A 27,643-nucleotide genomic window follows, 5' to 3' on the forward strand; every position below is an offset into this window, starting at 1 on the left:
CTAGTCACACACACGTGCAGCTCCTGTCTAACCACTTATCTGGTTGGGGTGTGAAGCGAAGCCGTCGCTGATCACACCAAACGCCAATCCCACAGATAAGGAAACACTTACAGGAAAACGGCTGCAAAGAAGTTCAGACTATTAGTCAGTGTTTTCAGTTTAGCAGAGAATTACCTTCACAGGTAGACGATATCTCGGCAGCGAGGTGGAGATGACATCCGGCTTTTATGGAGTGATGAAATGAAGCTGGGTGACAGCTGTCATGAGTTGATGTGTGACAGCTGTCACTCCCGGTTGTGTCCGTGGCGGCAGCGCCCTCTCGTGCCTGAAGCCCGCACTTCAGGCAGGGCGCCCTCTGGTGGTGGGCCAGCAGTACCGCCTCTTCTGGCGGCCCACACAACACTGATGAGAGTAAAATTGTTCTTTTTGGGTCCAAGGGCCGCAGTTTGTGAGACGACCCCCAAACTCTGAATTCAAGCCACAGTTCACAGTGAAGACAGTAAAGCATGGTGGTGCAAGCATCATGATATGGGCATGTTTCTCCTACTGTGGTGTTGGGCCTATATATTGCATACCAGGTTATCATGGATCAGTTTGGATATGTCAAAATACTTGAAGAGGTCATGTTGCCTTATGCTGAAGAGGACATGCCCTTGAAATGGGTGTTTTAACAAGACAGTGACTTCAAGCACACTAGTAAACAAGCAAAATCTTGGTTCCAATCCAACAAAATTAATGCCTCGCAGATGTGAAGAAATCATGAAAAACTGTGGTTATACAACTAAATACTAGTTTAGTGATTCACAGGATTGCTAAAAAAGCAGTTTGGACATAATAGTTTTGAGTTTGTCGCATCAACAGCAGATGCTACTATTATTGTGAACACCTTTTCTACTTTATTTTGCTAATAGCCCAATTTCATAGCCTTAAGAGTGTGCATATCATGAATGCTTGTTCTTGTTGGATTTGTGAGAATCTACTGAATCTACTGGTACCTTGTTTCCCATGTAACAATAAGAAATATACTCAAAATTATCAAGATTAATCTTTTTTGTCACATAGCACTACTATTATTCTGAACACTACTGTACAACACTGTTCAGGACGAAGACGCTCCAAAAGCTGCATAATGTCCTTTGGGTTCCGTCCAAACCCAGTTCCGTCAAAACCCAGGGTTTGTGCACAGTTCTATTTCTCAAGTGACAGTCGGAGGGCAGCTGCTTCCTCAATCGCTGCCAACAGCGCACCCACCTGTTGGCATCCTGTTCAGATGGAGGCTTTGAGCTTGATGTGTAATATTCTCAACACACACCTTAAACCAACACGAGACAAAGTGTGTGTTTCTATTAATGAGCAGAAATAAACTGCCAAATGGGCTACTTGGTCAGCATTTCTTTACAAACCAAAATGCTCACTGACGCTGCAAACATTATGTGATGAAAATTTGAACGCATCTGGTCAGTCATTCACAATGTGATTTAAAATAAATAAATAGATTCATAAAAGAACAAATCCACACACATCTTTAGGCTTTTACATGTTTTCATTGGTTTATGAACAAAGAAAATCAATTTTTTAGAGTTTAAAATGTTTAAATTAAAAAATGTTCTTTAAAATGAATAATTTTGAATTTTATTTACAAACATTTCTACAACAGCATATAAATTAGAGGGCACATAATAGTGCCCTCTGATTTATAACAATTTTAATTTTAAAACAGAAGAAATAATATTCTTCTGTTTTTCTTGTTGCTAAATGCTGATAAATTATGCTGTATTTGTTGTCTTTCTGCTGCCTGATTGTTTTTTTTTCACTCTGTTTGAGGTGCTGCTCCATCCAGAGATGGGAGTGGGTGTCTTCTTCTGCAGGCCTCCCGTCTTATGCAACAGCATGGACTCCCAAAATTTCTGGTACATTCGTTTTTGTCAATTGTGTCAGTAGCATGGCCCAAGCAGAGGGTCACCCCCTTGAGTCTGGTCTGCTTGAGGTTTCTTCCTCAAATCATCAGAGGGAGTTTTTCCTTCCCACTGTCACCTGTGTTCTTGCTCTGGGGGTTGATAAGGTTACACCTTGTGTGAAGTGCCTTGAGGCAACTTTGTTGTGATTTGGTGCTATATAAATGAAATAAATTGAAATTGAAAACTTGGGGAGTGCAAACCTTTACTAAGGTCTTCTGGGGGTGGGGGTGCTGTTTTTCCAAGGCACATATTGTATGTACATCAAAGGGACGCATCATAAAATATGAATTTAAAATTATTCTGGATTTACAGCTTGTTTCCTCCTTTCCTTCTAACAACACTCAATAAGCATTTGGGAACTGAGGACACTAATTGTGAGTGTCATGATTGGGTATAAAAGGAGCATCCTCAAAAGGAAAGGTGATTGTAACACAGTGGTAAACATACCACTGTCCCAGCTTTTTTGAAACATGTTGCAGGGATCCATTTCTAAATGAGCAAATATTTGCAGAAAAACAATAAACTTTATCAGTTTGAACATTAAATATCTTGTCTTTGTGGGGTATTCAATTGAATATACGTTGAAGAGGATTTGCAAATCATTGTATTCTGTTTTTATTTACATTTCACACAACATCCTAACTTCATTGGAATTGGGGTTGTATATAAAAGGCAGTCTATGTATGTATGTATTTATGTGTGTGTCTGGCACGGTGTGCCTTTGGGGTGAACTGCCACAGTAATTAAGCAATCGACACCAAACTTGGTATGGTGACTGTGGGCACCAAGGGGGAGGTCACTGGGGCACTTAGGTTGGAAGCACACATGCGGAAACACACCTACACACACACGATCAGCCTTATATATTAGATCACAACCTGCTCACTGGAGCCCTTATTTTCACAGTTCACATGGTACTCAGGTCAGATAGCAGCATCACACTTTACTTCCGACTGGCGAGGGTACATTTTAATTACAATCCAAATGGGCCAGCACGCACAGTGTGCGTTCTTTCATTTAAAACGTACCTGCTGTGTCCACGAGCGTTGACGTGATGTGACCTGCTATCACCTTTTATCATCATTCACTTGAGTCTCATGAATGTTACAAATTGCTCTCTGAAAATTAATGATGACAACTTACTCACAATGCAACGCAACTTACTACACCTTAACTAAAGGAACCTGAAATATACAATGACATGGATAACATTCATCTCTATTACCCGCGCATAGAACGAGGAACTTGGCTAGTAAATATACAAAACACAAAATGATAGCGGGGGTGGCTACTTATTCATTCATTATTCTTTATAATAATAATAAAAAAGGCAAATCAACAAGAACAATGTCAACATAATATGTCCGAAAGGGAGCAGGAAGAATAATATGCTTATTCAAACTTATCCTTTCTAAGTCCTTTATTTAATCATCAGTTAATGTTAAAAAAAAAACCCTGTCTTTTTAACATATTTGCAACTAGATGTATGTAAATATATCTACTAACACCTCATGGTTATACATATTCACATATGTGCATATTTACAGACAAAAAAGAAAAGAATAAATAAATTTTAAAAATGTAAGTAAAAAATGGATACATGAAACACTGGGTGACCATCAAAGTCCTTCATCCCCCCTGGACCCTGTGAAAACCATTTTTTGTTGTGCCCTTTGACCTGGGTCATACTTGGACCCCCAACCCGTTCCACAGCTTCACTCCACATATTGATATACAAAACGTTTTTAGTGTTGTGTGAACCTGTAGATGTTTTAGTTTATACCCCCCAGACTATAATCCCCATCACTGTTAAAAATTCTTTTGAATATTTCCGGGAAGTAGATTATTTGCTGCTTTATACATAATTAGTGCTGTTTGAAGGTGAAGCAGGTGAGTGAATTTTAATGTTTTTTTTTAATCTTATGATCAGTGAAGTAGTGCGTTCTTTCTAACTGGTGTTATGAATTATCCTTGTGGATCTTTTTTGTAGTATCGATAATGAATGTAGTGTACATTTACAAGTATTGCCCTAAACCTCGGCACATTAATTTAAATATGGTAAAACCAGTGAACAGTAGCGAATGTGCAGTGATTTGTGGTCACTCCACAAGATGCAACGCGTAATAGCAGATCTACAAGTTTCCAACTCATGTTACAATGTGATGTGGTTTGAACATGTAGATCTGCTATTTTCACAATTTTCCTAATTTATTTTATTCAAGGCTCCAGAATACAAAGGGATGTTGTTCAGTATAACTGTGTTATTAAGGTCTTGTGTGTTTGTATGGGGTGTGAGTATCTGCACGTGGATTGTCGTGGTGGGCCAGTCTGGACCAGTCCAGCCCCGTACCCAGTGACCTTTCTGTCTAACGTCTGCAGCCAAAGGAGAGTGTGATAATTTGTGAAGTGCTGAGCATTAATCACGCTGTACAGCTGTACGGAAGCATCTGCACTCCTTATCTTTTTTAAACTCATTTATTCAGGGGTTTTTTCCCCACTAATTTGTCACCCATCTGTCGCTGGAAAGGAAAAGCACAGAAGTGACAATTATTTCATGTGAATGGGAATCGGAGCATACTGCTGACTGCGGAGCAACAACACGCCACAGCGTGTGCAGACAGCCGGCGGTGTGGGAGGACGACCATCCAGAGGTGATGAGTCCCATCTCAACACGTGTCTATAATGTCTGAGAAATTTAAAGAACAGGTTTAAAGAAAAGGTTTGGCCATGTTTGACTCTGATATTAAATCAACTTGACACTATTTTTTTTTCTTTTACTCATGCCAACTTTTTTCACTGAGACAACTTGGTTCTTTGATGTGATTCCTGCTGGTGGTCCCACATAAGGGGAATTGTGTTTCAGTTATTACTCCAAAGTCCAGTTCACACTACATTTCACTCTACATCACACCAAAAAGGTTTTTAGACCTTCAGCAGCTTGTGATTCCTCAAAACCAGAAAGAAGACATGCCCGCTTCAAAGACTACAAATACCAACTGTCTACTTAGAGCACATTTTGTGCTGGAGATGTTTCTGTTGTTGGACACAAGTTTGCATTCATGATGCTGGTTGCAGAATGTAGGACAGATCTATAAAGAGAGCAGCCAGCTGACTTCTTTTGCACCACAGAGGATTTTGCTGAAGCTTCAGATCGCCTGTGAAAACGGATTTATTTTTGCAGTGATGCATCTTGCAGAAATGACACATTTTCTGCGCTTTGCATCTCTGCGATGTGGCGCCTGCTTCTAGATGACGTTCTGTGTGGTTGGACATTTGCTGTAGTTGTCTTTGTCCTCATGTTTCTGCCCAGCAGCTCTGTGCACACCCGGGTGTGCTCAGAACGTGCACACTGACAGCTGTGATAACATTGTGTGTAGCGTGAATGCTAATGTTGCTCTTAGTCACAGAAAGCCACAGGTGCACTCACTCACGCACGCGTGTGCATGTGAGTTACCGATCTGAAAGCTGAGGTTTTGATGTGCCCACGGGCACTAATAAGATTTGTCATCTTTTCAGACAGATTTACTGCAGTCCTTCTTCAGCGCTCACGTCTCACACACGTGCACATGGTCACTGGTTGGAGTCTGAAGACTTTTATATCAGCGGTTCAGCTCACTGTAAATGTTGTTCTCTCCAGTGAGCCGGCAGCAGACCCTCCTGCCGTACATCAGCCTTTTCAAAGTCAAGCTCACTTTGATTGTCAGACAAAAATAGTAGATGGACTGAGTGAAAACTTTCTAAAATCCTGATTCTACACAACCCAGTTTTTGTCTGTTTCATTATGAAGTGGTGCAGAATTTTCTTAAGAAGAAGCTGTAAAGTTCAGCTGCTCTTCGTCAGAGGGCACACAGGAAATGGAGCCTAGATGTGCTCTGTTTTCCTGTTTTACAGTCTTTCTGTGCTCCACTCCAACATGAAGCGTTGAATGATGATGCAACAGGCAAACGTTGGACAATTCCAGGTTTCTCCAGCCACATCCACAGAGGTCTGTAAGGCCTTCAGAGCCATCTGGGTGGTTTTCCTCACTTATCTCCTTCCAGCGCGGTCACTTAGTTCTTGAGAACTGCTGACTTGACACAGATATACTGTACAGGACCATATTGTTTGTATTTCTTAATGACTGATGGAAATGAGGGCCCTTGTTTGCACAGTCGGGAGTGCGTTAGTCTCATGATCTGAAGGTTGTGAGTTCAAATCTCACATGAGGCATGCTTTCTGTGATAGACTACCTAGGGTGTACCTTGCCTCTCGCCCAGTGGCTGCTGGGATAGATTCCAGCTCCCCTCTGACTCCTAATTAGAATAAACAGATACAGAGAATGACTGAATGATGTAATTGAAATCCAAGTTATAGTCAGTGACAGTGTGTCCGCCACATAACAAAATGTTGAATACTTTCTGGATGCCTGTAACACTGCGCAAAATGTTTCAGTGAAGTAAATTATTGTCTGTGTGGTTAATAAATTGAAAACTGATGCACAACTGTGCACGTCGCTTTTTTTCTTTTTTGCTGCCAAGATGAAAAACCACCAAACATCAGCTGACAAAATAATAAATGACAAAACGATTGGAAAAAACAGACACAGACAGTTGATTTATTCTTTATTTGTGAGGAAATAAGACGTCTTATTGAAACAGGCAACCCTGTAATATTTGGCCGAGCTTGTGCAAATGCCCCCCCCATTGCCTTCAAACACAATTTGGAGTGGAACATCCAGGGCACTCAGATGTGCAAATATGGTATATATAGATACTTGTGTCATATTTAGGTATAGGTCATGGTAGACATCAACCAGCAGATGGTGTTCGACGGGTTGACCACCCTCCTGTAGATGGACATGCGACTTGAACGCCTCAGCGGACAGAAAGCCACAAACGTGTCTATACATGTGTGTGTGTGTTATTGATACAGGAGATACATTAATGTTTCCATCAACACGCTCTCAGGATGCTGTCGGCACAGATGATATCTGTGAGTGGTAAACCCGCAGGAAATTAAAGCAGGAAGCAACACCTCAGAGCCTCCACACAACTTCAAGGTCGAAGCATCTCAAAGAGCTGCAGGCCAGAGAAAATAACATTTCCACCGAGATGTGCTGTTTAGATGATGTATTTCTTTAGAAGATTTACTGTTGAGAGTCTGGCGTTCAGTGCGTTTTCATTTCTCTTCACCTCGGCTGTCTGGATGCTGGTTATTGGCCTGAGTGAATTTACACCTCCAATCCTTCAGAAAGGTCTTTCAGGGTTGTGATTGATTTAGCAGTAAAAGGCCTTGAAGTGCAGCAGCCCATTTGGCCTCTTCATTGCCTGCACACTCACACTGATGGAGCTTTAGAAAAGAGGAGGAGGAAAACTGAGGTATAATGGTGGTGCTGGAGAGGTAGCTGGTGGTGAGCGAGAGCATTTGAACTTTTTCTTGCACTGCAAAGAGAACGAGCACTGTAACCGTGGAGCACGCCTCTGCAGCAGGGCGACCCAGCGCCGGCACAAACACGACCCACTGTAGACGTACCGTGGTGGTTCAGTCGCCTTATATAACATAAAAACAGGAGGAGTTTAGCCAGAGGCGTGCCAACGGGACTGCTGGGCAGCGAACCGTCCCCGGATACCTGCAGGTACCACGGCCGAAGCCGTTTGACGGGTCTAAAAATAAACAGGCCGTGCTGAAAGAGAGAGAGAGAAAATCACAGAATCAGTTGTTTTTCTTTTCCTCCCACATCTCCAAACAAAAGAATAGCTTGTTTGCATTATTTATAGCACCTGCCTAAAATGATACGATACATATCCAGATACATCGGCTACAACACAATTTAGGAACTGTGATGTTTGTTACTGAATGTAACTAGGAGTAGGGGTCAAGTGGTTTGTGCACTTGGTTTCATTGCAGAAGGTTCCCAGTTCAAATCCCACCTGTTGTGTGTTGGGGGGGCGTGGCTGGCTGTGTTGGTGTTCTTTTCTTTTCTTTGCTCTCCAGGTGGCATGAGGGCTGATTTGTCTGTGGAGAAAGTGCTGGCTGAAGAGTCCTCACCCTTATTAGCGTCATGTGGAACACCTGTGGCAGGGGCTCACGTGCGGCCTTGAAGACTTGCAGCTGAAGCAGATAATTGGATGGCGTTCTGCATATAAGTAATGTGTGATTTGAGCAGAACTGCCGGGAACTCGACCTTGTGAGGTTCGTTTGTGAGACGCTGAGGACCGTGCCTGGGTTTGACATATTGAGCCCGTGAAGCAGGGAAGGGTGAGGACACATGCTGTCAGCACACGCTAAAGGTAATTAAGTGATTAAGTACTTGTTGATAGTATCTTGGTGTTTTGTTACACAGTAAACTGAGATTGTGAAGAGAATTGTGCAGCTTGCTTCTCACTGCGGTGGCGTGCAGGATAAGTGATCCTCCACTTGTTGTGAGAGGCTGCTCATTTGCATAAAGTTAAAAAGAAACATTGACCTGAGTGTGTTGCTGATAGCGTGTGTTATGCGAAAGATAGAGTTGTATCTGCTGACTCACCTCACCTTCTCTTTGCTCCACAGAGAATCGGTTCGTCGTGTCCACCTGGGGGGTGTTTGGCGGTGGTAGTGAGTCCAGGAGCGCCGGGCTTTAATCCTTGCGGGCGCTGGAGAACGTGCCACTTATCACTCCACCAGAGGGACGCTTTTTATGTTTTACATTTGTAAGCACAGGTGAAAAATAAATTGTTTCTGTTGGGAACCGCCTTCTGGTTATTTCTACCGCTGGGTTCTGTCAGACGCAGGTCCGCTCCTCAACCCGCGTCGACACATAACATCACCCCTGCCATATTTCTCCATGTAATGTGGAGGTGCGTCAGGAAGGGCATCCGGTGTAAAACTTGTGCCAAATCAACATACACATCCACCTTGGATCTGCTGTGGTGACCCCGAGTGAAAACAAGGGAGCAGCCGAAGGGTCTTTTTTTTTCACAATATTTTTATTTTATTTTCACGTTTTACCACTTTTACATACAGCCTTTACATTTGTATTGCTTCCTTAAACTTTCATACTATAAGTTGCTGCATTTATTTAGAGACAGAAATAAAAAAAAAAACAGCAAAACATAACGCTCAAAACACTCAGAACAAGAATGCTCCTCCTGTTAATGAACATGGTAATCAAACCAAGTTTTGTTTGTAATTAATGCAAATTAAAACACATATATAGAAAAAACAATATAAACTCCGAATTCCATACATTTTGTGCATACATCTGCTATATTTTTATTGTATCTATTTAAATCTATCAGTGTCACATATGTCCGCATTACCCATTTGTACTGTATAAGTTTAAGATGTGTATTTATAGACATAGTGTGAGCCTTAACACAGACTGCTTTCCAATCCTCATCTGAAACTTATTGATGCAAATCTTCTTTCCATGCATTCAACTTATACTGTGCATTTTCTGATGAATAAGATGTCAGCAACCTGTAGACTTCCAAAATAAATACCCTGTCTTAAACTGTTCTTTATCATAATTTCCTCCAGGGATGAATGTGGGGGTCTAGTAAGCAAATTATTTTGATTTGCTCTAACAAAATGTCTGAGCTGAAGGTACTTGAAAAAGTGTTTCCTGTTGAGGCCAAACTTAAAGCTCAGCTCCTCAAAAGACAACATAATATCTGAGTCTGTCAAGTAAAGGTCTTGAACCATTTTAAGTCCCTTAACGTGCCACAATTTAAAGGTTGCATCTGCTCTCCCTGGTACAAAGAAACGATTACCCCATACTGGACTATACTGAGATAGTGTATGCTGTTCTTTTAAATATTTTTGAACATCATACCATATCTTTAACATATGCTTTACTATTGGGTTTTTAGTTTGTTTCTTTAGTCTTTTTACTGTGTCTGAATATATGAGGGAAGAGGTAATGCCAGGCCATGGGACTCAGTCCAATGTGGAGGCTCATCTGCTGTAAAATAAAACATAACAGACCTCAGCTGCGCAGCCCAGTAATACCACATCAGGTTTGAACACTTTAAGCCCCCCCTGTCGTATGGCAGCTATAGCAAAGACAAACGAAGTCTCGCCCTCCTATTCTTCCATGTAACTCTCACAAACATATTTTAAATTTTTGAGAAAAAATCTGGAGGAGGTGGCAGAGGAATATTTTGAAATAAATAGAGTAGCTTTGGCAGTACATTCATTTTTAAAATATGAATTCTCCCAATTAGAGATACTGGTAATAACATCCATCTATCGATTGATTCATTAATTTCCATTAAGGGTTCATAATTAGCATCAACAATATTTTCCAATCTTGGTAAAACCTGTACCCCCAAATATTTAAACTGATCTACAACATTAAATTGAATTATGCTTGGACTTGGATTCTTTCTTTCATTTGAGTTGAGTAATAGTATAGAATATTTTGTTATTCACCTTATATCCCATAATATCACCAAATTTTTTTATTAGTTGTAACACAGCCGGTATTGATTTATTTAAATTTGATAAAATATCATCAGCATATAAGGATATTCTATGTTCTGTCGGCCCCACTGTTATACCACAAAATTGCTTATGTGAACGCACTCCGATTGCAAGAGGTTCAATTGCTAGTATGAACAACAAAGGAGACAATTGGCAACCTTGCCGGCACCCTTTACTGATTGTTACTGGTTTTGAAATATTCTTATTTGTCAAAATTTCTGCAGTAGAATTCTTATATAACACCCTAACCCATTTTATGAAATTACTTCCAATTCCAAACCTTTCTAAAATATTGAAAAGATAAGGCCATTCGACCCTATCGAAGGCCTTTTCTGCATCCAATGATAAGAGTGCTGCATCTAGCATTTCTTTGTTTGTATGAATAATGTTCAGTACTCTTCTTACATTATGAAAATCCTGCCTTCCTGTTATAAATCCATTCTGATCTCTATTAATAATAGTTGGCATTAACTTTTGTAAGCGTATTGCCAGCAATTTACATAGAATCTTATGGTCAGAGTTTAGCAAACTTATTGGTCTCATGTTTTCGCACTTGTTAGTAGGTTTACCTAATTTTGGCAATAAAGTAATCAGAACATTATTCATAGAGGGTGGAAAGCTGCCTCTCTGGAATTCCTCCAGAAACATTTCCCAAAGTGATGTTAGCAACTTATTTTTGAATTTTTTATATAGATCGATTGGGAGACCATCTGGTCCTGCCCCTTTTCCTGACTTCATATTATCAATGGCATGCCCTATTTTCTTTTCAGTAATTTCCATCTCCAGAGCTTCTTTATCATTGTTGGACAACTTAGATATAGATAATTCATCTAAAAAACTATTCAGATCTTGCACATTAATCTCATTTTTAGTATTATATAATTCTTCATAGTAGTTTCTAAAGGCATCGTTAATTTCTAAAGGGTCCACTATATCTTTCCCATTAGATATAATGGTTGTAATTGATGTTTTGGTTTCTAGTTGTCTAATCTGCCATGCTAATAATTTACCTGATTTGTCACCATGTTCAAAGAATGATTGCTTTAGTCTCAGAAGACTAGAGGCAGCTCTAGAAGCAGACAGCTTATCATATTCAGCCCTCAGAGTCAGTAATTCACTTTCCATTTGTGGGTCACTTTTCTCATAAACTTTTTCCTGGAGAGTCTTTATTCTATATTCCAGTTGTACTCTCTCTTTACGTGCCTTTTTTGACTTTGAACCTGTATAGCTGATAATATGTCCTCTTAGAAAAGCTTTAAATGCGTCCCACTTTATACTAGCCGAACTTCGTGTGGTGTTATGTTCAAAAAACTCTTCTATTTGTTTTCCTATATGTTTTACAAATTCTTCATCTTGCAACCATTTGTGATGAAAGTGCCATCTAATTGGGTCCTTTGTCAATTTTTTATCTACATATTCTAGACAGCATGGGGCGTGATCAGAGATCACAATATTATCATAGAAGCTGTCATGAATTTTGGATCGCAGTTGTGAAGAGATTAAAAAATAATCAATACGTGAATATGACTTAAATGTGTTTGAGTAGCAAGAATAGGTTTTGGCATATGGTCTCACTTCTCTCCAAATATCTAACAGGTTGAATTCGTGGATTCGTGGATCGAGCGATGAATAACTGCTCTACACCTATTGTGAGATTGATCTACTCCTGTAGATCTGTCCATACAAGGAAGTGCAGTTAAAATCCTCTATTATATAATGTGCTACAAATGTTAAGAGAGTAACAAACAGACTTACAAAATAATTAGGGTCGTCTGCATTAGGGCCATATACATTCACCAAGTTTAAGTTTTCTGACAATAGAGAACCCTGGATGATTAAATGTCTTCCACATGTATCCTTAATTACATTTTTCACTTGGAATGGGACAGTTTTATGAATGAGAGTCATAACTCCTCTGGCTTGGGATGAGAATGATGTTGTATATACACTACCCTGCCACCTCCTCTGTGTCCTAATAGTATCCTTTTCTAAGAGATGCGTTCCTTGTAGAAACACAATTTTGGAGTCCATTTCGTTTATTTTATTCATGACTTGTTTAACTTTCCTAATTTGTTGTAGACCTCTGCAGTTCCAAGAAACAAAATTAAGGTTTACTCCTTGAGACATCTTTAACAAGAGACAGTGATAGATTACCTTGCAATATCAAAAAAAACTTGTGGAGCATCATAAACATGGATTCTTGAACATGGATCCAACACAATAAACATGAACTACTTCCCCTTTCCCACTTTCGTGAGAATCCCCCTGAAAACATCTTAACTCCTGATATCGCTGTCTGTTCTACACTTAGTGAGGATCACTCAAACCACTCTAACAGAAAAAGAAAAGTAAAATAAGAATCTCTGCCACAATATTATAATAGTAATTAACACTCGTCTGCATGTAGCTTTTTTTTGTCTGTAACCAACGGCGTATTTTATTCATCAAATATGCCCCCCAAAAAATCAAATGCTCCTAAGTATAATGTATATGTTCAAAAGCCGTACGTATTTTAGCGTGTGCCTTTTTTTGTTGTTGTTTTTTCCCCCTCTCTCTCCTGTAGCTGCCTGTGAATCCATGAATACACTTGGTTCCAGGGCTCACATTAAAGCCTCATCATAAAGTGGAGACTTATGCTCTATGAATATATAATTAACTGAATTTACTTTCAGAATACTGGCACACTTTCAGAACACAGATTAAGTTGAATTTGCGGTAGTGACTTTCAGCGCCGTAATACAGGTATTATATTACCGTATTCAAATGATCAACCATTTAATTTTAAGTCTCGCCGGTGTCCTCCTGGATCTTCCTGACAAATTCTCGGGCTTCTGCTGGCATTTGGAAGGTATAAGTCCAGTCTTTATGTGTTATCCGCAGTCTGGCGGGGTGGATCATTCCATGTCGGATCCCCAAGTTGCGCAGCTCCTGGCGAATCGGGTCGAAGTTCTTCCTCAGCTGGTGTAGTCCCATAGCCAAGTCAGCGTAAAGCCGTACTTGCTCTTCCTTGTAGCGGATGTCCCTTTTTGCCCTTGCAGCTTCCATTACTGCCCGCTTATCCTTGTAGTTAAGAAACTTCATTATAAGTGTTATCGGTGGCGCCTTTGGGTCCGTCGCTGGTACGATTCGGTGTGCACGTTCAGTATTAACTGCAGCATTCAGCACCTCCATGATCCACTTCTCCAAAAAGGTGCATGGGTCCCGTCCCTCAGCTCCCTCCGCCAGACCCACCAGTCTCACGTTATTTAGGCGGGATCTGGTTTCCAAGTCCAAAAGCTTGTCCTCCAAAGTTTTATTTTTTGACTCCAGTGTGTGGACTTTGGCTTGCAAACCAATTATGTCGTCCTCGGCGGTTGATATCTGCAGCTCAGACTGCGACACTCGCTCTGTGCACTCATTTATCTCCTTCCTCATGTTTTCTATTGCCGCCAAAACTCCGTCAAATCTTGAGGTAAACTCAGTTTTCATGGAGCTTATAGCAGCCAGCACCGCATCTGCCGTCGCTCTTCCAAGCTGCTCCCCTTTATTACTCTCGTCCTCCGCCATGTCCTCGTTAGCTTTCCGTGTTCACCACTAACACGATAGTCAGGTAGCTTCAACTGTGTTGACGTTCTGCTTTTTCCTTTACTTACATTGGCAGCTTTCGGCATTACAATGTCCATGCACGCCCTATATTTCCAAGTAAAGGTATAATTACAAGTCTTTTTAGTCGAAATGTTAGTAGCTACAGCAGGGCAACGCAAAAGCTATCTACCTAGGTGGCTGCTATAACCAGAAGTCAGCCGAAATGTCTTACTGTTTATTATGTTATTTTTTTCAATTCCAATGTATTTTCATTTATATTGCGCCAAATCACAACAAAGTTGCCTCAAGGCGCTTCACACAAGTAAGGTCTAACCTTACCAACCCCCAGAGCAAACACACAGGCGATAACTGTGTTCCTCCCTCTGAGGAAGAAACCTCAAGCAGACCAGACTCAAAGGGGTGACCCTCTGCTTGGGCCATGCTACAGACACAAATTACAAAACAATTCACAAAACAAATATACAGGAAATGTTGCCGGTGCACAGGACAGGAGGGTTTCAGAAACAGACACCACAACCGTCTCTGGATGGAGCCGCACCTCAAACAGAGAAAAGAAAAAACAGAATCAGGCATCAGAAAGGAAACAAATACAGTATAATTTGTCAGGATTAAACAACAAGAAAAACAGGAAATACTAAGGTGATCGCCGGCCACTAGCCCTAAGCTTCACTAAAAGACCTAGACTTTAGATAAAGTTGAGGCCACCGCCCGCTCTGTTTCCTAATCAAATGAATTTAAAAGGGTAAAAAGCATAGAAACATACTGTGCCAGTATGCTAGCCATACGAAAGGGAAAATTAGTGCGTCTTAAGTCCGGACTTGAAAGTCTCTACAGAATCTGTTTTATTGATGCAGGGAGATCATTCCACAGAACAGGGACATGACAAGAGAAAGCTCTGTGACCTGCAGACTTCTTATTGCAGTCCTATGCAGTCCTCAGAGTACATGTTATCACATGCAGTCAGAGGACTACTTACTCTGATACAGTTCCAGTGGTGGGCACACTTCTGCTAATCCTCTAACTGTTAATTATTGAAGATAAAGTTTTCATTATCGGATTAACTTTTCAGATAACTTTGAAAACCATCATCTGACCAGTTATCTTCTGATAAATTTTGGTCCAATAATTTTTAAGTTGCAAACATATTTTTGCAGGTGAAGTAAATAAAGCTTCAACAGATAAAAACTTTTATTAAATCTGATATCAAAGATTTTTGTTGTGAAAGTGTCGTGACATGGACCCACAACAGGGGGCGTTAATGAACGGACAATGGATAAGCCAAAAAGTAACAATTTAATGTTGTGAATCGCGCAACGAAGTACAGACAATAACAATATGGTGGACTGTCAATTACACACAAGGTGACGTGTGGGCAGGCTCGAAGATAGAAGATGTCTGGCGAGAGAAGATCCGGATCCCACACAGCTTCCACCACCAACGGAGCTGAAGAACACCGGAGCCGCCAAGCCCTGCGCCCCAGATGGCCACTGTCTTCAGCAGTCAGACCCGGTACTGCTGGCAGAGAACAGAAACAGTACTGATGAGTGTGAGTTTGCACACTCAGTAATCCCACAGTCAGTGTTTAGTTAGGAGGGAGCACCTCCACCTCCAATCACACACTCGTGCAGCTCCTGTCTAACCACTTATCTGGTTGGGGTGTGAAGCGAAGCCGTCGCTGATCACACCAAACGCCAATCCCACAGATAAGGCAGACACCACAGGAAAACGGCTGCAAAAGAGTTCAGACTATTATTCAGTTTTAAGTCAGCAGAGAAGTTACCTGAATGGTAGCTGATTTCTCGGCGGGGAGGTGGAGTTGCAGTCCGGCCTTTATGGCGGTGGTGATGTGAATGAGTGACAGCTGGTGCTGATAACGAGTGACAGCTGTCACTCCCGGTTGCTATGACGCCCTCTCATGCTTGAAGCCCGCACTTCAAGCAGGGCGCCATCTGGTGGTTGTGGGCCAGCAGTACCTCCTCTTCAGCGGCCCACACAACAGATTTTAGCGCTTACCTGTTTGTAGCAGATAAACAACTCTGTTCTCTGTAAACGGAGGAGAGCTGGTTTAGGTAGAAACCGCTCTGTCCTCTGCAGTCAAGGCAAAGCAGTCACAAGATCTTTGCTCCTGACACCATACTAATTCACCGGCAATATCACCCAAGTAATCCAGAGGCATAAAGTTTTAACTTATGGTTAAAATCTTAACCAAACTAATTTCGGACATATTATTTAAATTAACGTCACTTCTGAAGTTTTATAACATGAAAATATCAGCTATACGAGGTCTGTGATAAAACTAACGTACCTTTTTATTTTTTTCAAAAACTATATGGATTTGAATCACGTGCGATTACATCAGACAACCTTGAACCCTCGTGCGCATGCGTGAGTTTTTGTTCACGCCTGTCGGTTACGTCATTCGCCTGTGGGCTGGCTTTGAGTGAGGAGTGGTCCACCCCTCCCGTCAGAATCTCTTTGTCTGAGAACTTCCAAATTTTTTCCAAAACTGTGAGGCACATCGAAGTGGACATCATTCGAGAAATTCAGCTGGTTTTCTGTGAAAATTTTAACGGCTGATGAGAGATTATGGACTGTTGCTGTCGCTTTAAGGACTGCCCACGGAGCAGGACGTCATGACGCGCCCTGAGCCGCTGCTGTCTGCCTGTTTCAAGCTGAAAACTTCCAAATTTAAGCCTCTGTTGACCCAGGACGTCGTGTGAGAACAGAGAACTTTCAGAAGAGGTCGGGATCAGCAGTTTATCTAGACATTCCACTGTTAAAGGAGATTTTATTAATGAAAGACGTGCGGACGGGTCCGCGCGTTGGGACGCAGCCGGTGCAGTGCGGCGGCACAGGAAAAACACCTCCGTGTTGATAACCATTTGTAAAAACCAGGCGGCTTTTGATGGCTTTCAGTTGAGTGAGTATCTGAGAAATTGTTTAACAGCTGGACATGTTCCAACTTTTCCTTAAGGCTTCCAACGGAGGTGTGTTTCCTGTGGCGGCGCGCGGCGCCGGCTGCGTCCCAACGCGCGGACCCGTCCGCACTTTCTTTCATTACAAAATCTCCTTTAACAGTGGAATGTCCGGATAAACTGCTGATCCCGACCTCTTCTGAAAGTTTTCTGTTCTCTCACGACGTCCTGGGTCAGAGGCTTTAATTTGGAAGCTTTCAGCTCGAAACAGGCAGACAGCGGCGGCTCAGGGCGCGTCGCGACATCCGGCTCTGTGGGCAGTCCTTAAAGCGACAGCAACAGTCCATAATCTCTCATCAGCCGTTAAAATTTTCACAGAAAACCAGCTGAATTTCTCGAATGATGTCCACTTCGATGTGCCTCCCAGTTTTGGAAAAAATTTTGATCAAGCAAAGTGTCAGTCTCTCAGGAAGTTCTCAGACAAAGAGATTCCGACGGGAGGGGTGGACCACTCCTCACTCAAAGCCAGCCCACAGGCGAATGACATAACCGACAGGCGTGAAAAAACTCTTGCATGCCCACGAGTGTTCAAGCTTGTCTGATGTAATCGCACGTGATTCAAATCCATATAGTTTTTGAAAAAAATAAAAATGTCCAATACTTTTCTAACAGACCTCGTATGTTTTACTTTTAAAGTACTGCTGTTAGGGTTAAACCCGAGAGAACAGTGTTTAGGACATAAAATGCAGACAGCAAACCAAAGTACAAAACAGAATGGTTTATTGATATATATTGTGAGTGTTACAAGCCAAGAAGCCAAGCACTGGAGGAGAGAGAGACTGCTGGAGATAACGGGAGGCAGGAACGTCACACCCAAACACCGTTTGTCCGGAACCAGCACAGAACAGGTCCAGGTAGCACAGTGAAGCAGATGGAACCAGATGGAGCTTGTAGGCAAACTGAGTTTCTAGTGTCTGAGAGCGTGGAGAGATGTAGTATTTGTACAGGTGGTTAATGAGTGTGAGCAGGTGAATCCAATCAGTTCCACAGGTGGCTCCAGCAGACACAGGAAGGGAGGGGGAGTGAGGCAGATACAGCAGCAAACCAAGGCAGCACAACAGGACCTCCCCTTCAAGGGAGCCCCCAGGTGACCTACCAGGCCGACCGGGATGAGTCCGATAGAAGGCAGAGATGAGGGAGGGATCCAAAATAAGGCCCCGCAAGACCCAGGAGCACTCCTCCGGGCCATACCCCTCCCAGTCCACCAGATATTGGAAGCCCCAGCCCTGTCGACGTCCTGGCACGTCAAGGATGTGGCTCAGCATCCAGGCAGGATGGCCATCCACAGTCCGGGCGGTAGGCGGGGAATGGCCGGTGGACACAAGGTGCTGGAACAGACTGGTTTCAGACGAGACACATGAACGACCGGATGGATCCTGAGGGTACAAGGCAATTTGAGCATAACAGCAACAGGGTTGACAACTTTATCCACAACAAATGGACCCAGGTACCGAGTAGCCAGCTTCTTGGCTGCCGCCTTAAGAGGCACATCCTTGGCAGACAACCATACTTCCTGCCAAGGCCGGTAGTGGGGGGCCAGGGTACGATGCCGGTCTGCATGGCGAACAGTCCCCTCTCTTGTCCAGAGAAGGGTGGAGTGGGCAGTCCGCCAAACTTGTTGGCACCGCTGCAGATGGGCCTGGACTGACAGCACAGAGAGGGTCAATTCCTGAGCAGGGAACAGAGGTGGTTAGTAACCCACAGAGCATTCAAAGGGCAACAAGCCGGTGGCTGAGCTCACCTGAGAATTATGTGCATATTCTACCCATGGCAAGTGAGCACTCCAAGAAGAAGGATGGGAGGAAGCGACACAGCGAAGGGCAGCTTCCAATTCCTGGTTGGCCCACTCCACATGCCTGTTGGTCTGGGGATGAAACCCGGACGAGAGACTGACCGAAGCCCCCAAAGCAGCACAGAAGGCCTTCCAGACTCGAGATGTAAACTGGCGTCCTCGGTCTAACACGATGTCCAGGGGAATGCAATGCAGCCGGAACACATGGTGGACCAGGAAGTTCGCAGTCTGCAACGCCGAAGGTAACTTGGGCAGGGCCAGAAAGTGTGCTGCCTTAGAAAACCGCTCCAGAATGGTGAGTATGACCGTGTTTCCGCTTGAGGGAGGCAATCCGGTGACGAAATCTAGGCAGATGTGGGACCATGGTCGGCCAGGTGTGAGAAGCAGATGAAGAAGACCAGATGGCTGTTGGTGAGATAATTTATTTCTAACGCAGATGGTGCAGGCATTCACAAACTCACGGGTGTCTGCTTGGAGTGTGGGCCACCAGAAATGCTGCTGTATAGTCCTATGAATGTCGGGATAACAGGAGAATTTGGAGGAGTGAACAAACTACAGGACGTCTGATCTGGCTGAGGGAGGCACAAAAAGGCGGCCGGGAGGTCCTCCTCCAGGGTCGGGATGAGTCTTTTGAGCCTCCCGGATGATGGCTCAATGTCCCACGTGAGGGTGCCTATGATCATGTGGCTGGGAAGGATGCAGTCCGGTGTAGGGGAGTAGTCCTCAGGTGCAAACTGGCGAGACAAGGCATTAGGTTTAACGTTCTTCAATCAATTTTATTTATATAGCGCCAAATCACAACAAACAGTTGCCCCAAGGCGCTTTATATTGTAAGGCAAGGCCATACAATAATTACGTAAAAACCCCAACGGTCAAAACGACCCCCTGTGAGCAAGCACTTGGCGACAGTGGGAAGGAAAAACTCCCTTTTAACAGGAAGAAACCTCCAGCAGAACCAGGCTCAGGGAGGGGCAGTCTTCTGCTGGGACTGGTTGGGGCTGAGGGAGAGAACTAGGAAAAAGACATGCTGTGGAGGGAAGCAGAGATCAATCACTAATGATTAAATGCAGAGTGGTGCATACAGAGCAAAAAGAGAAAGAAATACTCAGTGCATCATGGGAACCCCCCAGCAGTCTAAGTCTATAGCAGCATAACTAAGGGATGGTTCAGGGTCACCTGATCCAGCCCTAACTATAAGCTTTAGCAAAAAGGAAAGTTTTAAGCCTAATCTTAAAAGTAGAGAGGGTGTCTGTCTCCCTGATCTGAATTGGGAGCTGGTTCCACAGGAGGGGAGCCTGAAAGCTGAAGGCTCTGCCTCCCATTCTACTCTTACAAACCCTAGGAACTACAAGTAAGCCTGCAGTCTGAGAGCGAAGCGCTCTATTGGGGTGATATGGTACTATGAGGTCCCTAAGATAAGATGGGACCTGATTATTCAAAACCTTATAAGTAAGAAGAAGAATTTTAAATTCTATTCTAGAATTAACAGGAAGCCAATGAAGAGAGGCCAATATGGGTGAGATATGCTCTCTCCTTCTAGTCCCCGTTAGTACTCTAGCTGCAGCATTTTGAATTAACTGAAGGCTTTTCAGGGAACTTTTAGGACAACCTGATAATAATGAATTACAATAGTCCAGCCTAGAGGAAATAAATGCATGAATTAGTTTTTCAGCATCACTCTGAGACAAGACCTTTCTAATTTTAGAGATATTGCGTAAATGCAAAAAAGCAGTCCTACATATTTGTTTAATATGCGCTTTGAATGACATATCCTGATCAAAAATGACTCCAAGATTTCTCACAGTATTACTAGAGGTCAGGGTAATGCCATCCAGAGTAAGGATCTGGTTAGACACCATGTTTCTAAGATTTGTGGAGCCAAGTACAATAACTTCAGTTTTATCTGAGTTTAAAAGCAGGAAATTAGAGGTCATCCATGTCTTTATGTCTGTAAGACAATCCTGCAGTTTAGCTAATTGGTGTGTGTCCTCTGGCTTCATGGATAGATAAAGCTGGGTATCATCTGCGTAACAATGAAAATTTAAGCAATGCCGTCTAATAATACTGCCTAAGGGAAGCATGTATAAAGTGAATAAAATTGGTCCTAGCACAGAACCTTGTGGAACTCCATAATTAACCTTAGTCTGTGAAGAAGATTCCCCATTTACATGAACAAATTGTAATCTATTAGATAAATATGATTCAAACCACCGCAGCGCAGTGCCTTTAATACCTATGGCATGGTCTAATCTCTGTAATAAAATTTTATGGTCAACAGTATCAAAAGCAGCACTGAGGTCTAACAGAACAAGCACAGAGATGATCCACTGTCTGAGGATCATTTGTAACCTTAACTAATGCTGTTTCTGTACTATGATGAATTCTAAAACCTGACTGAAACTCTTCAAATAGACCATTCCTCTGCAGATGATCAGTTAGCTGTTTTACAACTACCCTTTCAAGAATGTTTGAGAGAAAAGGAAGGTGGTTTAATTACTGCCACCTTAAAAGCCTGTGGTACATAGCCAACTAATAAAGATAGATTGATCATATTTAAGATCGAAGCATTAAATAATGGTAGGGCTTCCTTGAGCAGCCTGGTAGGAATGGGGTCTAATAGACATGTTGATGGTTTGGATGAAGTAACTAATGAAAATAACTCAGACAGAACAATCTGAGAGAAAGAGTCTAACCAAATACCGGCATCACTGAAAGCAGCCAAACATAACGATATGTCTTTGGGATGGTTATGAGTAATAGTAATTTCTCTAATAGTTAAATTTTATTAGCAAAGAAAGTCATGAAGTCATTACTAGTTAAAGTTAAAGGAATACTCGGCTCAATAGAGCTCTGACTCTTTGTCAGCCTGGCTACAGTGCTGAAAAGAAACCTGGGGTTGTTCTTATTTTCTTCAATTAGTGATGAGTAGTAAGATGTCCTAGCTTTACGGAGGCCTTTTTTATAGAGCAACAGACTCTTTTTCCAGGCTAAGTGAAGATCTTCTAAATTAGTGAGACGCCATTTCCTCTCCAACTTACAGGTTATCTGCTTTAAGCTGTGAGTTTGTGAGTTATACCACAGAGTCAGGCACTTCTGATTTAAAGCTCTCTTTTTCAGAGGAGCTACAGCATCCAAAGTTGTCTTCAATGAGGATGTAAAACTATTGAGGAGATACTCTATCTCACTTACAGAGTTTAGGTAGCTACTCTGCACTGTGTTGGTATATGGCATTAGAGAACATAAAGAAGGAATCATATCCTTAAACCTAGTTACAGCGCTTTCTGAAAGATGTCTAGTGTAATGAAACTTATTCCCCACTGCTGGGTAGTCCATCAGAGTAAATGTAAATGTTATTAAGAAATGATCAGACAGAAGGGAGTTTTCAGGGAATACTGTTAAGTCTTCAATTTCCATACCATAAGTCAGAACAAGATCTAAGATATGATTAAAGTGGTGGGTGGACTCATTTACATTTTGAGCAAAGCCAATTGTGTCTAATAATAGATTAAATGCAGTGTTGAGGCTGTCATTCTCAGCATCTGTGTGGATGTTAAAATCGCCCACTATAATTATCTTATCTGAGCTAAGCACTAAGTCAGACAAAAGGTCTGAAAATTCACAGAGAAACTCACAGTAACGACCAGGTGGACTATAGATAATAACAAATAAAACTGGTTTTTGGGACTTCCAATTTGGATGGAGAAGACTAAGAGTCAAGCTTTCAAATGAATTAAAGCTCTGTCTGGGTTTTTGATTAATTAATAAGCTGGAATGGAAGATTGCTGCTAATCCTCCGCCTCGGCCCGTGCTACGAGCATTCTGGCAGTTAGTGTGACTCGGGGGTGTTGACTCATTTAAACTAACATATTCATCCTGCTGTAACCAGGTTTCTGTAAGGCAGAATAAATCAATATGTTGATCAATTATTATATCATTTACTAACAGGGACTTAGAAGAGAGAGACCTAATGTTTAATAGACCACATTTAACTGTTTTAGTCTGTGGTGCAGTTGAAGGTGCTATATTATTTTTTCTTTTTGAATTTTTATGGTTAAATAGATTTTTGCTGGTTATTGGTGGTCTGGGAGCAGGCACCGTCTCTACAGGGATGGGGTAATGAGGGGATGGCAGGGGGAGAGAAGCTGCAGAGAGGTGTGTAAGACTACAACTCTGCTTCCTGGTCCCAACCCTGGATAGTCACGGTTTGGAGGACTTAAGAAAATTGGCCAGATTTCTAGAAATGAGAGCTGCTCCATCCAAAGTGGGATAGATGCCGTCTCTCCTAACAAGACCAGGTTTTCCCCAGAAGCTTTGCCAATTATCTATGAAGCCCACCTCATTTTTTGGACACCACTCAGACAGCCAGCAATTCAAGGAGAACATGCGGCTAAACATGTCACTCCCGGTCCAATTGGGGAGGGGCCCAGAGAAAACTACAGAGTCCGACATTGTTTTTGCAAAGTTACACACCGATTCAATGTTAATTTTAGTGACCTCCGATTGGCGTAACTGGGTGTCATTACTGCCGACGTGAATTACAATCTTACCAAATTTACGCTTAGCCTTAGCCAGCAGTTTCAAATTTCCTTCAGTGTCGCCTGCTCTGGCCCCCGGAAGACAATTGACTATGGTTGCTGGTGTCGCTAACTTCACATTTCTCAAAACAGAGTCGCCAATAACCAGAGTTTGATCCTCGGCGGGTGTGTCGTCGAGTGGGGAAAAACGGTTAGAAATGTAAACGGGTTGGCGGTGTACACGGGGCTTCTGTTTAGAACTACGCTTCCTCCTCACAGTCACCCAGTCGGCCTGCTTTCCCGGCTGCTCGGGATCTGCCAGAAGGAAACTAAAGGCGGCTAAGCTACCTTGGTCCGCACCGACTACAGGGGCCTGGCTAGCTGTAGAATTTTCCACGGTGCTGAGCCGAGTCTCCAATTTGCCCAGCCTGGCCTCCAAAGCTACGAATAAGCTACACTTATTACAAGTACCATTACTGCTAAAGGAGGCCGAGGGATAACTAAACATTTCACACCCAGAGCAGAAAAGTGCGGGAGAGACAGGAGAAGCCGCCATGCTAAACCGGCTAAGAGCTAGTAGCTGCGCTAAGCTAGCGGATTCCTAAAAACACACAAATTGAATAATGTGTAAATAATTTAGAGGTGATTCAGCAGAGGGAGTGCTTTAGTTAAGGCACGTGAAGATTACACTGTGAAACAAATCGTTATCTAAGTAACTAGATCAATCTAACTGCGCAGATTAAACAGCTAACAGATACAGCAAAACACCGCTGTGCTCCGGAACAGGAAGTGATACAGTACCGCAGTGAGAGCCAACCGTTCTTGGAACTAGGTCTGTAGGTGAGAGTGAAGCTGAATCGACCAAAAACCAAAGACCACCTGGCCTGTCTGGAGTTGAGTCTCTTAGCATTTTGAATGTAGGCCAGGTTTTTATGATCAGTCCATACAACAAAAGGAACTGACATACCTGTCTCCACTCCTCCAGCGCTTCCTTCACGGCCAAGAGCTCCCGGTCACCAATGTCGTAGTTGCACTCAGCGGGAGAGAGCCGCTGGGAAAAAACGCACAAGGGTGCAATAGGTTGTCGCCCTCAGCCCGCTGGGAGAGAACGGCCCCGATCCTGATGTTGGAGGCATCGACCTCCACGACGAACTGGCCGTCCGGATCAGGTTGGATAAGGACAGGAGCGGTGGTAAACCTATGTTTAAGGGACTGAAAAGCTCGTTTGGTTTCAGTGGACCAGTGAAAAGAGGACTTTGAAGAAGTGAGTTGATGGAGGGGGGCAGCAACTTGACTAAAGTTACGGATGAACGACGATAAAAATTAACAAACCCTAAGAACTGTTGAAGTTGTTTACGATTGGAGGGAGGTGGCCACTTCACCATGGCAGAAACTTTGGCAGGGTCCGGTCTAATCTGGTTGTGTTCAAATATGAAACCTAGAAAGGACACAGAGGTTTGATGAAAGGCATATTACTCGGCTTTGACGAAGAGACTGTTCTCTAGGAGACATTTTAGAACAAGACGGACATGTTGAATATGATCAGGCAGGTTCTTAGAAAAAATGAGAATGTCGTCTAAGTAGACAAAAACAAAACGATTAAGAAAATCACGGAGGACATTGTTAACGCTGTTTGTGCGGAACTAGCACAGAACAGGTCCAGGTGGCACAGTGAAGCAGATGGAACCAGGAGCTCTGTAGGCAAACTGAGTTTCTGGTGTCTGAGAGCATGGAGAGATGAGGTATTTGTACAGGTGGTTAATGAGTGTGAGCAGGTGAATCCAATCAGTTCCACAGGTGGCTCCAGCAGACACAGGAAGGGAGGGGGAGTGAGGCAGATACAGCAGCGAACCAAGGCAGCACAACAACTGCAGTAATTTTGAAGGTTTTAGTGTGGATATGCTCTGCTGCCCAGTGCATTATGGGTACAGTCACAACAGGAGAAATGCATTTGAGACACTCTGATCAGGCTCCACATGGACAACAGCATTAAATTCTTTGTATATTGTGCCTAAAACGCTCATGAATATTTTCTTGGGGTTTATAGACATTGTTACTTGTTATTGTGTTTGCTTTAAATGTCAGAAGATGCTCAGGTTGCTTTTGTAATATTTTCCTCTTTGCTCTATGGTCTCTACTGCCATCTACTGGCTAGTAGTGTTCACGGCAGTATTCACACTAAGTATCAAGATATCCCACAAATTATAATTCTTTGCGTTCCTGAGAGTTGTTGCAGCCTCTTACTGCAGCTAAAGAAATAAAAGTATACATTTTGGTTGTATAATATTCATTTACAGTTGTCGTTGTGGATTTTGTTGTTTTAAAAAAAACTGGTACGCAAAGGGCAGCACGGTGGCTTAGTAGTTAGCACTGTTGCCTCACAGCGAGAAGGTTGTGGGTTCAATTCCCGTGGCCTTTCTGTGTGGAGTTTGTATGTTCTCCCCGTGTTTGCGTGGGTTCCTCTGGGTGCTCCGGTTTCCTCCCACATCCAAAGACATGCGGGTTAAGTGGATTGGACTCTTTAAAATTGTCCATAGGTGTGTGTGTGTGTGTGTTTGTGTTTGTTTGTCTATTTGTGGAACTGGTCCTGGGTGTACCCTGCCTCACGCTCTGTGACTGCCGGGATAGGCTCCAGCCCCCCGCAACCCTTAATTGGACTAAGCGGTAGAAGATGAATGAATGGTACGCAAAGGATTATGGGTAAGGGGCTGAGTGTCTGGGCGCCAGTAGATGGCAGTGTTCTATGCATTTTGACCCCGGTTATGCCGTGTTCACACCGGACGCCATGCGAGCAACGGCGGCAACAGGTTGCCATGTAATCCCTATGGAAGGACGTGTTGTGGGGCCACAAAAGTTCAAGCCACGCAATGTGATGCCATGGATGCAAATAAAGCGATGCGAATAAAGCGTTTTTGAGTGATTGCCGCGTTTGCGGCGCGATATCGCGTTGCATCGCGTCACGTCACCCTCTTCCCCAAGTTGAAAAATCAACTTTTTCGTCTTGTCGCCCCACGATGACCAGTCAAGGACTGGATATGTAGTGACGTGGAGATGTCTGGAGTTTATACTTGATGTGGACATGTCCTGTCTCTGTCAGCCAGCCTGTGAGCAGGACTTATGTCCCTTCTGTCCTTTATTTCACAATTATGGTAGAGTTTGAGGGGACAGCGAGCAGCAGCACCGCAGCAGCAGCAGCCAGTTTTTTTCTTTTTCACGTGCGTGCGCAAACAAATTGTCCGTGAAGATAATTTTAATAACTACAAGATGTATAATAAAACAAATGGTGAAAGGTTTCTGACACAATTCTGACAGAGTTTGAGGGGAGATCGAGCAGCAGCACTGCATCAGCGGCAGCAGCCACTTTTTTTTTTCATGTGCGCGTGTGAATGAAGCATCCGTGAAGATAATTTTATTACCTACACAGATGTATAATAAAACAAATGGTGACTGGTTTATAGCACAATTATGCCAGAGTTGGAGGGGAGAGCGAGGAAATGCAGCAGGAGCCAGTTTTTTAAAAAATTGTTCACATGTCCGCGCGCAAACGGGACAGGAGGTCGTCAAACTGGGTCAAATAAAGAAATTCCCTGAATTGGGAATGTCGCATGAGGATGTTGTGAACCCAGGGACGGCGCCGCTGGCCACGTTTGTCAGCTTTCCACAACAAATAGAGCACAGCAACGTGCTCTGTGTGATCAAGGGTCTGCCATGTTGACTTGACGGTGAGCGGAATGGAAGCTCCTCCTATTTGATGATGCATTGGGGCGAATTTTCGCAGCAAAAGCAGAGTGACACACTGGGCGATGGTGGCGCATCCATTGCCAGGCAAGGGACACAAATTTGTGGCGTCGTGTGACATCCGGTGTGAACACAGCATTACATCAGACAGTTTTCAAATCACAACTTGACTTAGTTGGCTTTTGCAAATGGCTTAGGTTTTTTACATATAAATAAAATGGCATATTTTACAAAAGCACATTTAAATACCAACACACACATCACGTCACATTAACGTGTTGGTTTTTACATAGAATGAATGAGTCAACCAATCGGTGTTAGTGGAGGCTCATTTACCCACAATCCCTTTCACATCTGTCTGTGTTTGTTACAAAACTTCAGAATTAGTGCATTGACAGAATTGACATTAATGGAGTTATTCTATCCGTATTAATTTTATTTACAAATCACAAACATAAGTCATCACTTCTTTATTTTCCAAGACCTCCTCCTCACGGCGACAGTTATTGAGTAAAGACTTGAGCTTTGCTGCTCCTCTCAATTGTTTCACTGCAGCAAATTATGTAGTAAACAGGAGCTTCCAGCAGTGGGCAGGGCGCTTAAAGACAGAAGTGCTGACTCATTGCTTAGGTCTGTAGT

The 27,643-nt window shown here is 42.9% G+C and overlaps 1 non-coding gene across 1 annotated transcript; it reads left to right on the top strand.

The window, feature by feature from the left end:
• Positions 1 to 6,094: 6,094 nt before the first annotated feature.
• On the top strand, positions 6,095 to 6,167 carry trnam-cau. Its single transcript has one exon. It is a non-coding gene; the product is annotated as a tRNA-Met (tRNA).
• Positions 6,168 to 27,643: the final 21,476 nt, after the last annotated feature.

Source organism: Thalassophryne amazonica, chromosome 10 (genome assembly GCF_902500255.1).
Source record: "Thalassophryne amazonica chromosome 10, fThaAma1.1, whole genome shotgun sequence".
NCBI classification, from domain to species: domain Eukaryota; kingdom Metazoa; phylum Chordata; class Actinopteri; order Batrachoidiformes; family Batrachoididae; genus Thalassophryne; species Thalassophryne amazonica.